At 34.1% G+C, this 13,248-nt stretch overlaps 1 pseudogene; it reads right to left on the bottom strand.

The window, feature by feature from the left end:
- Window positions 1-4,941: 4,941 nt before the first annotated feature.
- LOC116129175 lies at window positions 4,942-12,913 on the bottom strand (annotated as a pseudogene).
- Window positions 12,914-13,248: the final 335 nt, after the last annotated feature.

Raw genomic sequence — 13,248 nt, 5'->3', positions numbered from 1 at the left:
CCAATGTGAGTATATACTTAATTGATGTTTTGTAGCATGCATAGTCATGGCAGTGTTTTAACTGATGGAAAATGGCAGGATCTACAGGATCAGAAATATCAGAGTGCCAACTTTAGTGGTTTAAGATATCCATATTCCTCAGCTTATGTTGGTATGTAATCTTTGAAGTACCAGGTGTTGGTTTCTTGTAGATGGGATATTTAAGTGAATGAATATTTTAAAATTTTTGTTATCTTTTGCTTGTTGCTTCTAACCATTTATCTTTTCTACTTGAAGCTTCATATAATACTGAGAGATCTGAAGGGACTGAAGGTGAAACAGCTCAGAGATGTAAAGCTAGACTAGAAAGGCATCGCCGTACAGCTGAACGTGCTGTATGACTTATAATTTTATTAAAATTTGTGAATGCCTTCTCCATTTCTTACAAACTTCTTGCTTCTGGTGTTTTTGTAGGCAAAAGCTCTTGCAGAGAAGAATATGCGTGATCTTGCTCAAAGAAAGCAAGCTGAAAGAAATGTAAAACCTTCACTCCACTAAAAAATATTTCTCAAGCTCTGAACTAGTGCCATATTTTGCTTATTGTCTTCAATTTATTTCCGTTTGCAGAGACTAGCTGAAACACTGGATGCTGATGTCAAGAGGTGGTCAAGCGGAAAGGAAGGCAACCTACGAGCTTTGCTTCTGTAGTTTTCTAGGCTCTCCCTATTTTGCTTCTGTAGTTTTCTGGGCTTTGGAGCCTTTGGATTTGGCACGTCTATCTCATAAAAGAAAGACGAAGAAGAAGAGAGGAGATGGGGAATGAAGACGAAGAAAAAGAGAGGAGATGGGGAATGAAGACGAAGAAGAAGAGCGAAGTTTGTTTAGAATTTTTTTTTTTTAAAGTAGGAGAATGGATGCCCGACCAAACGTAAGGGACGGCTGTCCAAAATTTATGGACAGCCGTCCCCAAAGTTTTTTTTAATTTTATTTTCATATTTTGGTTAAGGACGGACGTCCCTTATTTGTAGACGTCCATCCAAAATGAAGGGACGGCCGTCCATAACGGATGAACGACCGTCCCTAATGTTTATAAATTTTTTTATTGCATTTTATTTATGGACGGGCATCCTTTAAATAGGGACGCCAGTCCATCGTATATGGACCCTCGTCCATATAATATGGACAGGGGTCCATGTGAGTGAACTTCACTAAAAAAATATTTATAGAAAAATCAGGTGTCTGGATTGTTGGTGTGAGTCAAGGGTACACGTAGGCCGGTACACATTTTCGGTGTAAAATTTTCGATGTCCGTAACTTTGTTGTTGGACTGTTGGTATGAGTCAAAGGTACACGTAGGCTGATACACATTTTTGGTGCAAAATTTTTGGTGTCCGTAGCTTTGTTGATAGGTACAATCTTCAAAGTCTAGCTCTCCTTATCAATAACCCCAAGAGCATACTGAAAAAACTATGGTGCCATAGCTTCACCAGCATAGGTAGTCACCACAAACCCCACACTTGACTTAGCACGACTCACCACCAACTCCAACCTCCCCGTCTTTTGCTTCATCTCATTCATGTTTCTTGTTGATACTTGATTTTTTACATCAACTAATCGACACGTGCGTAATGTTGATTGGTCAAGAGACACACGTGATTATGGATAAAATGTAGAGTAAATGCAATGAGAGCTTTTTAAAGTGGTTCGGATGCTAAGGTAGCAAGTCTTACGTCCACTGATAATTGTATTAGTATTGTGGGTCAAGTCGCAACAGCGGACTGACTTACAAATGATTCGGGAAAAGTAAATACAAAGCTACAAGAGAGAGAGAAAAAGCTAATTCAGAGTGTAAAATGGTCGAATCCCCTTAATGAAGGGGTCTTCCCCTTTTTATAGTGAGATGAGTGCAAATAATCATCATTAAATCCGTGGGTTGGTGTGAATGTCAGGACTAAATCCGGCTTTACGTCACATTGCCCACCTTCCAAGCTGATTTCACGGGATTTGGAGCAGGGAATGGACACGTGGAAGCTCCACAGCGTTTGGCAGGCCTGACGTGCGCTTACCGTTCTGACAGGAGCAGGTCACACTCCATCACGTGATTTCCCATGTCAGCCTTTGATTTCCCAGACATAACATTTCTATACACTCTAACCCTTGTTGTCGTTTCCCCCTCTCCTTTACTCCCCGCTCTGAGGGCTGAACACAGATGGGAAATAGCCAACTAGAGGTGGAGTTTTGTTAGGTTGGTCAGGAATGAGCTCAACTTTTGCGGTCACCCTCTCTGCCTCTTGAGCCATTGTTGTTAAGCTGGGTGGTTTGTCTCTCTTTCTTTTCTTGTTCTTCTTCTTGGCTGTTGTAGCTGGTTCAACATCTCCTCTAGATGAGTTACAGGGTCTTGCTCTGCCTTCATGTTAAGAGTTGAATTTGAGAGAGAGAAAGAGAGGCTTCTTACTCCAACACAAAAATCGGCTCTTCTCTCTGGATAGGGGTTTGTGAGAAAATGACGGAAAAATAGCCCCACTTTAGGCTCTTCAATTTGTGTGATTTTGGGGGATATAAGTGGAAGAGGGCGTGATTGTTTTGGATGAAAATGAGGGAAAATGAAGGTTTCTGGGCGAGAAAAGGAGAGAAAATCATGGTGGGTGGAGGGAAAACAGAGTTTAGGGTGAGCAAATGGAGAGGAAGTCTTTCCTGCATTGCCATGCTACTACATGGTAAGGTGAAGAAACTTTTGTTTTTTGTTTTTTGTGTCTTTGTTGTTTTTGGTTTTATGGTCAATATCTAAAAGAGATGGACGCCGTTATTATTTCATTTTTAAAATTGATGGACGCGTTCAAAAGAGGTGGACATCAAATAAGTCCCGTCTAAATAATATAGACAGGAGTTCAGTGTTATTTTCGTGGATGTTCATATTTGTGATAAAACAGTGTTTATTATTGTTAAACGGTCGGTCATTTACAGAAGACATGTGTTATCTTCAACATGATCATGTATGACTAGATGTGCATTCGATCAATACAAAAATTGGGTACAAATTATCAGTTTCCAAATCATTATGATAATGCAAATAGTTATAGTTCCACCTTTTATAAAGGAGAGGGATTTTTAACTTAAAATTCAACATAAATTAAGACACAATTTTTCAACCGTATGGAGTCAGAAAGAGATTGAAGATGGTTATTAAATTTACCACCTCAACAAATGTTACACATCGATCGTATTAAATCCATGGCTGAAAAATGGTCAAAAAAGTTGGATAGGATAGATCAAATTAAAAGTAGTACACCTATTAACAAGATCTTTATGTTTTTCATATTTACCAATATACTCTTAAACCAGCTTCAACTTTTTTGTAGTTAAAAAAGTTTATCAAGTTCAAACCTTTTTTCTTAAAAATAAAAAAATGTTGTTATTTGGGTGATTGAATGTAAAATACCAATAAAGAACTACTAAAAACAATTTAACCAAACAAAGAATAAAAAAATATTTTATAAATAAACCACGCCAAACAAACACTCTGAGTTGTTCGAATTAAGCATTAGTATATTCAACTCACTCTCAGTTTAAGCCAGTAATTTTCCGGAACAGATTTGATCGGAACCTACAGACGACAACACAAATTCAGAATCAGAAACTGACCGTGAACAAAAATTGAACTACAATGAGAATATATCTGTTTGGCAAATTCAATCTCCTGTTGTTTCATTTCTGACCTTCCTTCTAACATAAATATCCAAACAGGGCATCCAGATAATTACCAAGTGAAAGGGCAAGCAGAACCGAGTTTTGCACAGAACAAAGCCTTGTAGCATATGAAAATACTTAGACCATCTCCAACCCATTGCACCAAATTGGTGTAAATTTGGTGCAAAATACTATTCCATCTCCAACCCAAACACCAAATATTGTATCAAAAAGAATATTCTTAGAATATTCTTTTTTTCTTTTATTGAATCAACAATTAATCTATTTCACTCATTATTTTTGTATATAAATTAAATATGGAATGATATTTATGAAATAATAATATTTGAAAATTATACTAATTTAATAGAATTAAGCATTTATTTAATCAAATAAACATTAATTTAATAAGAAAAACATATAGAAAAACATTACATCTAATATAAAATGATACAAAAAAAAAAGATGTGTTGTCTATTCAAGTTTTTCAATATTTTGATGACTTACTGGATCCGGAACTAATCTACCGGATATAAATTGTTATTTTAGTTTATGTTGATTTTCTTTTAATTTTAGTGTTTTTTAAATAGTGTAATTTTATTTTGAGTTATTGTAGTTTATATTTGCATTGAATAAAGTTCTATTTTTATTTTTCAACATTTTTTAAATAATCATTATTATAAATAATAATCAAATTAAATTAAATACAAATACTCAAATTTGGTGTGATTTTTGGTGTAAAATTTAATACCCAAAAACTTAACAAAATTAAAAAAAAAAAACCACAATTAAAAAAAAAATTTTTTTGTACAGTAGCACTGCACCAAATGGTGCAGTGTTTAGGTGGGTTGGCATTTGGTGTTTTTTGTACCATTTTGACGTGGGTTGGAGATGCCTTAAGTAGAAGCAAAAAAAATTAAGATCGAATTTACAAAATATAAACTTTAAGAAAGTATCGAGAGAACTACATCTGATGACAACAATAAGGCTAAACCCCCATCAAATGTCATATTCCACATGGATAAATGAAAGGATCTTACAATGTAAGGATAAGTAGACAACCTTACTGAATTGGGTTGTCAGCAAGTATCTCAACCGTTACTACAGAATTTTGCGCGAGGTAGCAGCAGTTCAGCCAGAGAAAGAAAAAAAAAAATGTAAAGGAAAAAAAAAGCACTGATTTTGTGAAATTACTGGTATAAATCATCAAAGTTGCCAACTACATTGTACATTCGAATAAAATCAGCTAAAGTAACCAACAAAAAGTAATGCTACAAGACATCAACTCGTATAAACAAATATAAACCTGAGCAGTACAGAAGAAGAGAAAGAGTACAGATAATTGCACCGCCAATTTAAGAATGGTGCTGAATACTCACTTTAATGCTATCTAGGGTGCAAAAGCTCCTTTTCATAGATTCAAATTCTTTTAGATTGTTGACTACATTCTCAACTTTCTTCGATAGCTGGTTGCTATGCTCTTCAACAACTTCCATAAATGCAGTAAGTTGTTCTTGATATGCTATACATAGCCGCTTCTTATATCGTAGCTCTGAAGTCAATTCTGAATTTTCTTATCCTTTTCATCCTGCAATAATGAAAAAGGAGTTATTCCATAATTAGTGGTTCGAGAAAAAGCACCCATGCATAGGCATCATTGCATGTCCAATTTATCCAGAGTTCATTGATCAAAAAAAAAAAAAAAAAAAAAAAAAAAAAAAAAGAATACGTAACTACATCATGCACGAACAGACTTAAACATGCTAATGCAGATACAGTCCGATACACGAGCACAAGCAGTGTTGTCTGTATGCATGCATGTCCAAATAGACTAGAAAATACGAAACTAGTAAAACAAATGAGGGAAAAGAAACAGATAGTACAATGGAAACTTGTGAAATATGGTGAAAGTTCTGGTTCCATTAAGTTAAGAGAACAAGAAGCACAGCTTAAACCGAAGTTTCGCATATAATAATGACAGAACAAAGCCTATAGAAAAGACCTTCCAACACAGCAAATCTAAATGCTGGATAAAAGCAACTTCTGTGTCCCAATTTGAAACATTATTATCATAAATGTTAGCAACTTTTTTTCTTTTCGATAAGACATAAATGCTAGTGCATTTAAAATCCCAATTAAAGTACTTCTTACTATGACTAGTTTTATGTTTGCACTATGGTTACAACCAGCTTTCTTATTTGTTTTTATATTCCAAAAGTGGATTTTGAAAATTGGAACTAAATAATTAACTTTATAGGATCAAGAAGAGTGATGACAGTTCTTGATCAAGATGAAGCCTTTTCAAGTCATTGATAAACTTCACAATGGAATTCTTCTTATCCAGATTAAATTCACAAATTTGGATTCACTCTTGTGCTTGTGTCTTCTAATTTCATAGCAATAAATTACTACAATTTTAAAGAATATAGTCATTTTTTTGTTGGTGAACCTTTCCTCCCAATAAATACAAAGTCTCTTTGATGACAATATCCATACAAGTTTAGAACCAGCTCAATTTGGTTTAGAACACTGTTAGTTCATTAAACTTCCTAGAATTTGTATTGATAACTAAGCTCAATATGTCAAGCAAAATGTAGATTTTAAAACAATCGACAAGAAATGCCAAAGGCAATGTATAGAGTTATGTGGATAAAAAATACTCAGCACTCAATATCTAGACACAAGTGTTTTACCTCTGTCCTGAAAAAGAGCAGAAACTATAGACACAGGGATGTTCCAAGGGAATTGCAAACCCTTAAATATGGAAGGCTGACCAAATAATTTTGCAATAATTGAATTTCCAGTCCTAAATCAAGGAGCTCATATATAAACAAGTCTTTTGCTTTCCAAAATGAAGTAAATAAATTCTTCACATTCCAGAATTCGATAAATCACTTATTTTGAAAGAATCAAATAAGAACAAAAAAAACTCACCATTGTTTGACGAGCTTCTCGTGGCGCCACCACAAGTGGATGATTATGGTCCTTTACAAATTTAGTTATCACCCACTTTCCCGACTTATCAAACTTTACATGAATCATTGCTTTACAACCTTCCCTTGTGCTTGGTCTTGGTTTCCGAACTGGGCCAAACTTCCCTCGGATGCTAACACAATAACCCTCTTTATTACATCCAAGTCTACGTGCAAGAATCCGACCATCTCTTTCTGAACGTCGACAAGACATCACCCGCATAACAAATCCCACTTTTCGTGCATATTCATCATAAAATATCTTGGCAGCATCTTCAGATTCAAACTCCATTCCCTCACATGGTTCCATAATCGAATCTCCTACATACACATCCATATCCCTTCCCGCAGAGCTCTCTACTGCTCCAGCTCCCTCGTCTGAATCCACTGCCAGACAACATGATTAGCTATTATTTTCTTCACAATCCATATCATTTTCAAATAAAATAACATCTTCAAAGACCGAAATTGTTCACCGGAAAAATAGAAATGTCATTAAACAGTGCTACGAGCTAAAAGCTATAAAAAAGGAACACCAATTCAAGTTCAGAATTTGGAAAAGGAAAATATTCAAATTTTAGAACATAAAATTATAAAAATTGACAAAAAAAAGTTTGTAGGCAACTAAACAACCAGAATATACAACAAATATAAAAATTATATAAGCAAAAAATTTTTTAAAAAAAAAAAAAAAAAAAAAAAAAAGAACCTCACTCAGGAAATTTATCAAACAGTTTGAATTAGAAGTTACTAAAAAAGGACATAAATCTAAAAGAAACAAACAGAATTACATTAAAGCAAAACATAACAAATTTAATCCACAACAGGGAATAAAAGACATGAAATTAGAACTTAAATTAATGAAATTCTAAAAGAATAAGCATTTCATAAGCAATTATTAGCTACTAAAAGACACTATATTTAACATCAATACAAAACGAAAACACTCATTCTAAAACAAACCCACTAAAATTCAAGCTCTCTTTAGTCTAAACGCATGGTTTTCATCAAAGAAGAGACCAACCAAACTGAGCATAAATGAACGGCCCAAATCAAAAACAATGGAGGGCTAAATTGATAAGACTGAAAATTTTGATGGGCAATTTAAAATTGCCTCAAAGAGCTGTGACTTACTCGATTGGAGAAGCATAAAGCAGAGAAACGTAGATCTTCTTCGTTCTTGAGAGATTAAGTTTAAAAAAATATTGAAGAAATGAAAATTATAAATCCAATTGGGTTAGAAGGATACTGTCCCGGTAAAGTTACCGCGTCATTAGATTCACATTATTTATTAGGGGTTTCTCAACCCCTGAGGTTTAAAATTAAAAAAAAAAAAAAAAAAAAAAAAAAAAATCCGAAATAACTATAAATTCTACAATTGTGAATAAATAATTAGAATTTAACATAGGATGGATTAATTAATGTTTACTTAATTATCCTTTTATAGTTTATTTTAAAACAAAAAACAGTAGTTAGTAGAAGAACTTTTGTTATTAATATAACCACAGAAGAATTTTTATGATTTAGTTAAAGCAAAGGAGAATTATTGTTATTAACCCTTTTGTTTTATGAATAATATTGTTATATTATCAATTTAAGTACAATGATTTGCAAAATTGACAAAAGACGAGTTTCAAATAATTCAATTTAGGAACATTGAACAGTAAAATATTGTTACACTTAAGGGGCGTTTGAATCATATAATGTTTTATTATAGGAGGATATTATATTCATTGAATAAAAGATCTCCTTGAAGATTATTGGAAATGTTTAGAAAATGTGTTTGGTTGGTTCGAATATATTGGTGAATAATATGTTTGGTTGGAAGGATAAATGGGTGGGTATATTATATAAATTACTAAATTGTCTTTCTTTTTAAATATTAATTTAACAATATTTTTTATTATTATTTTTTTAATAATCTTTTAACCCCCTACTTTTCAGATTTAGCAAAAACACCTTAACAACAAAAAATGTTTTAAACTTAACAAAAATACCCCTACCCACCCCAAGTCACTGCAGGCAACTAGCCACCATTGCTGGTGGCCGCTGGCAATGCCACAAATCTGACCGTGATGCTGGTAGTGCTATAGATCTGGCTGTGAAATGGCCAGGTCTTTGGCTGTGAAACGTTGGCCGTTTCACGATCAAAGACTTGGCTGTTTCATGGCTAGATCAGTCGTCGTTTCACGGCCACATGCTTGGCCATGAAATGGCCATAGATCTGGTTGTGAAACAGCCATATCTAGCTTTTTCCGACCATGGATCTGTGATCCATGGTCGGAAAAAGCCTCATCAATGCACGGCCGGTCGTATGCCATTATGGTGACTTTTGGCAACCTCCGATGGAGATCAACAGTGGCTGTCGGTGGTGGCTAGTTCTGGGTATAAAGGCATTTTTGTGAATAATGATAACAACAAGGGCAATGTCGTCCGAAAAATTTAAAAAGCGAGGACAAAAGTGTCTGCATGATTTATTGGGTGTTTTGTAAATATTAGCAAACGTAAGGTTAATTTGGACCAAATGCTTAACTGTTTAGGGGCAATATGGGAAAAAAATTGTAATACCAAGGTAAGTTTTAATAACAGCACACCCCCCCCGGCCGCCCCCTTGGTATTAAGATTATCGGAAATTTACCCCCAAATGCTACTGTTTATCTAAAATATTACGAGAATAATTTTTTACAAACCAACCAAACATCGTCATCTGCTTAATTTAAAAAATATTACCCCAGTCATCTAATATTAACCCGATCCAAACGGCCCCTTAAGGTGCATTTGGTTTAGGGAATATTGTATTAAGGTAGCATTTGGTTCAGGGTGATATAAGATTAATCCTGTAATCTTTGTTTAATTTTCAAGATTCCCTCCTTTGGTAGTCAAGTAATAAAATATTACGTAATCTTTTATTACAAATAGTGTTTACTGTTGGTAATATTAGGGGTAATCAGATTACCTTCCCAAGGGGTGTTAATATAAGATTACCGAGGTAATCTTAATTTTGACCCTATTTTGCCCTTAATCTTTTATCATTTAGGACACATTTGTCCTCATACGTCTACCAAATAACAATTACCCAGACCCCTTACATTTAAGAATTTACCTAAAACACCCCCGCCACAAAAAAAGTTTAAAAGTTAACAAAATACCCCCAACCACCCAAGACCACTGCCGGTCGCTTGCCACCACCATTGGCCGTCGACAAAATTCGTCATATCAGCATAAGACCGGCAGGATCTTTTCAGTCGTGTGTCGGTAAGGATGTTTCCGGCCATGGATTTGTGATCCATGGCTAGAAACGATCAGATCTAGCCGTCTAGCCATGAAAAGGCCATATTCACGGCCAGATCTGGCCGGATTAGGCCTTATCAGTGCACGACCAGCTAGATCCGGCTGATTATGCGCCATCACGGCAGCTGTTGGCGGTGGTGGTTGGCTGCTGACGGTGGCTGGGGGTGAGTGGGGGTGATTTTGCTACAAATTAAAATTGTGTATAGTTGGGGTGTTTTAGCAAGATTTCAAATATGGGGGGATAAAAGAAATAATTTAAAAAATAATAATAAAAATAATAAAATATTATTATTTAAAAAAGAGAGCAATTCAGTAATCTATATAACATACCCCACTCATTTATCCTCCCAACCAAACATATTATTATAATATACTCACCAATTTATTCCAGCCGACCAAACACATTTCTCTAAAGATTCCCTAGTAATCTATCTTTCCAGTAATACAATATTTCTCAATAATATAACATTCCCCAAACCAAACGCACCATAATAGGAATATTATATTAATGGAAAGATACATTACATTGAAAATTATTGGGAATGTTTAGAAAAATGTGTTTGGTTGGTTGGAATAAATTGGTGAGTATGTTATATTGATATATTTGGTTGGGAGGAATAAATCGGTGGGTATATTATATAAATTACTAAATTGCCCTCATTTTCAAATATTAATGCACTATTATTTTTTGAATAATTTTTTTTAACCCTCTAAATTTAAGATTTTGCTAAAACACTTGAACCATATAAAAGTTTAATTTGTAATAAAATCACCCCTATCCACCCCAAGCCACTACCGACCGCAAGCCACCATTGCTGGTCGCTGCCCACAGTCGTCATACCGATGCACGACCGGATGGCCTTGCGACTTGGCCGGAAATGGCCAGATCAATGGCCATTAATGACCAGATCTGTGGCTGTTAATGACCAGATCTATTCCGATGCACGGCGCCATGGATTTGGCCATTAAAGACCATGGATTTGGCTATTTCTAGCAAAAATAGATCTAGTCATTTTCGGCTAAAGCTACGGTCATCTGGTCGTTTTCAAGCACGACCTGCCAAATCTGACCGGTTGTTGATAATCATATTTTATACTATGATTTTGCATTGAATTTTGATAGGATTTATGATACTTTTCATACAATTTGGGCCATAATTGCTACCTAATTCTATTAATTTGTCTTTGCAGGCCTAAATGATGATTTTGAGCATAAATAACAATTTTGAGCGTAAATTGTGTAACTTGAGCTTGAAAACTCGGAATGACCTGAATTTAGAAGCTTTGAAAAGCTAAGAAAAGAGCTACAACTTTTATGTTTTGGGTTTTTCCTAATTCTGACTGGAAAAGGGTGAAAACTTGGCTTGAAGTCGTGAAAAGTACGCTGGTAACTGAAGAAAACATCTTTAGACGTGCTTTAGTATTTCTGCCATAACTTGAGCTGTAGACCTCGGATAGTTCTGATTCTTGAACTAGTAGAAATATAATTTAAAGGGCTATAATTCATATGTTTAACACATTTCCAGATTCAGACTATATCATGCTCAAATTTTGCCTGAAAGTCCTTACTGCGATAAGAAAAGATCTTCGCCGTGGCGAAACCTGCATCAGATGTAAAAATAAAACGATGCGTTTTGACTTGCTAGGGCTTCATCTTTAAGTGAGAGAGGTATAAATTAGAGCGAAAAGGAAGAGAAAAGAGTCTTGGTTAGTCATTTGGAAGGCAGCTCTTGGAAGGAGAAGATTACTGAAGACTTGGGCTTCAAATTGGAGAAAATTTCTCCATCTTTTGCTTGTTTTTCAATGATGAATCTTGATTCAGGTTGTTTTTATTTTATTTTATTTCGTTTTTGAGTATGAATTGAGTTGTTTACCTAGGGTTTGATGTAACCTTGATACAATGATTCAAATTTATATGAATTGATTTACTTTGAGTTTTAATTTCATGATTGAGTGTTTATCTCTTTGCTTAATGACTTTTGGATGCTTGATCACCATTCAAATGTGTGCTGTTCACAATGAGACTGAGAAGTGATTTGTGATTGTGCCTCTTGGGATAAATACCGTAGATTAAGCAAACGCTAGAGATAGGTTTAGCGATCTATGAAATCTACATAGTATTCCAGAAAGCTTAAAAGACTTTAAACTATTAATCTTCATTTTGTTGGGTGCGAAAGCTTAATAGGGATAAGTAGGGAAATGTAGCTTGAGAAGGTATGTTTTACAATTTAAGGAATTCGATTTTCAATCAAGGAATTAGAACTCAAGTAATAGATTCTATGATTTGGGTTAGCGTATCTAGGTGAAATCAACACCCTAGCATTTTTTAGCATTGTTGAATTAGTTAAGTTGTTGGGTTTTGCTTTAATTTCATTATCATTCATTTATATTTTGTTAATTTGTATTTAGTTTGTTAATTTTCCATCAATCCAATTTATTGTTTCTTCAAGACGCAGGAATCTTTTCAGGTGTCAAGAACCTCACTCAGGAAATTTATCAAACAGTTTGAATTAGAAGTTACTAAAAAAGGACATAAATCTAAAAGAAACAAACAGAATTACATTAAAGCAAAACATAACAAATTTAATCCACAACAGGGAATAAAAGACATGAAATTAGAACTTAAATTAATGAAATTCTAAAAGAATAAGCATTTCATAAGCAATTATTAGCTACTAAAAGACACTATATTTAACATCAATACAAAACGAAAACACTCATTCTAAAACAAACCCACTAAAATTCAAGCTCTCTTTAGTCTAAACGCATGGTTTTCATCAAAGAAGAGACCAACCAAACTGAGCATAAATGAACGGCCCAAATCAAAAACAATGGAGGGCTAAAATGAAAAGACTGAAAATTTTGATGGGCCATTTAAAATTGCCTCAAAGCGCTGTGACTTACTGGATTGGAGAAGCAGAAAGCAGAGAAACGTAGATCTTCTTCGTTCTTGAGAGATTAAGTTTAAAAAAATATTGAAGAAATGAAAATTATAAATCCAATTGGGTTAGAAGGATACTGTCCCGGTAAAGTTACCGCGTCATTAGATTCACATTATTTATTAGGGGTTTCTCAACCCGAGGTTTAAATTTAAAAAAAAAAAAAAAAAAAAAAATCCGAAATAACTATAAATTCTACAATTGTGAATAAATAATTAGAATTTAACATAGGATGGATTAATTAATGTTTACTTAATTATCCTTTTATAGTTTATTTTAAAACAAAAAACAGTAGTTAGTAGAAGAACTTTTGTTATTAATATAACCATAGAAGAATTTTTATGATTTAGTTAAAGCAAAGGAGAATTATTGTTATTAACC

Source organism: Pistacia vera, unplaced genomic scaffold (genome assembly GCF_008641045.1).
Source record: "Pistacia vera cultivar Batoury unplaced genomic scaffold, PisVer_v2 Contig208, whole genome shotgun sequence".
In the NCBI taxonomy this organism is placed as follows: domain Eukaryota; kingdom Viridiplantae; phylum Streptophyta; class Magnoliopsida; order Sapindales; family Anacardiaceae; genus Pistacia; species Pistacia vera.
Note: the sequence above shows the minus strand (reverse complement) of the source record. Positions and strands in the feature narration are given on the sequence as shown.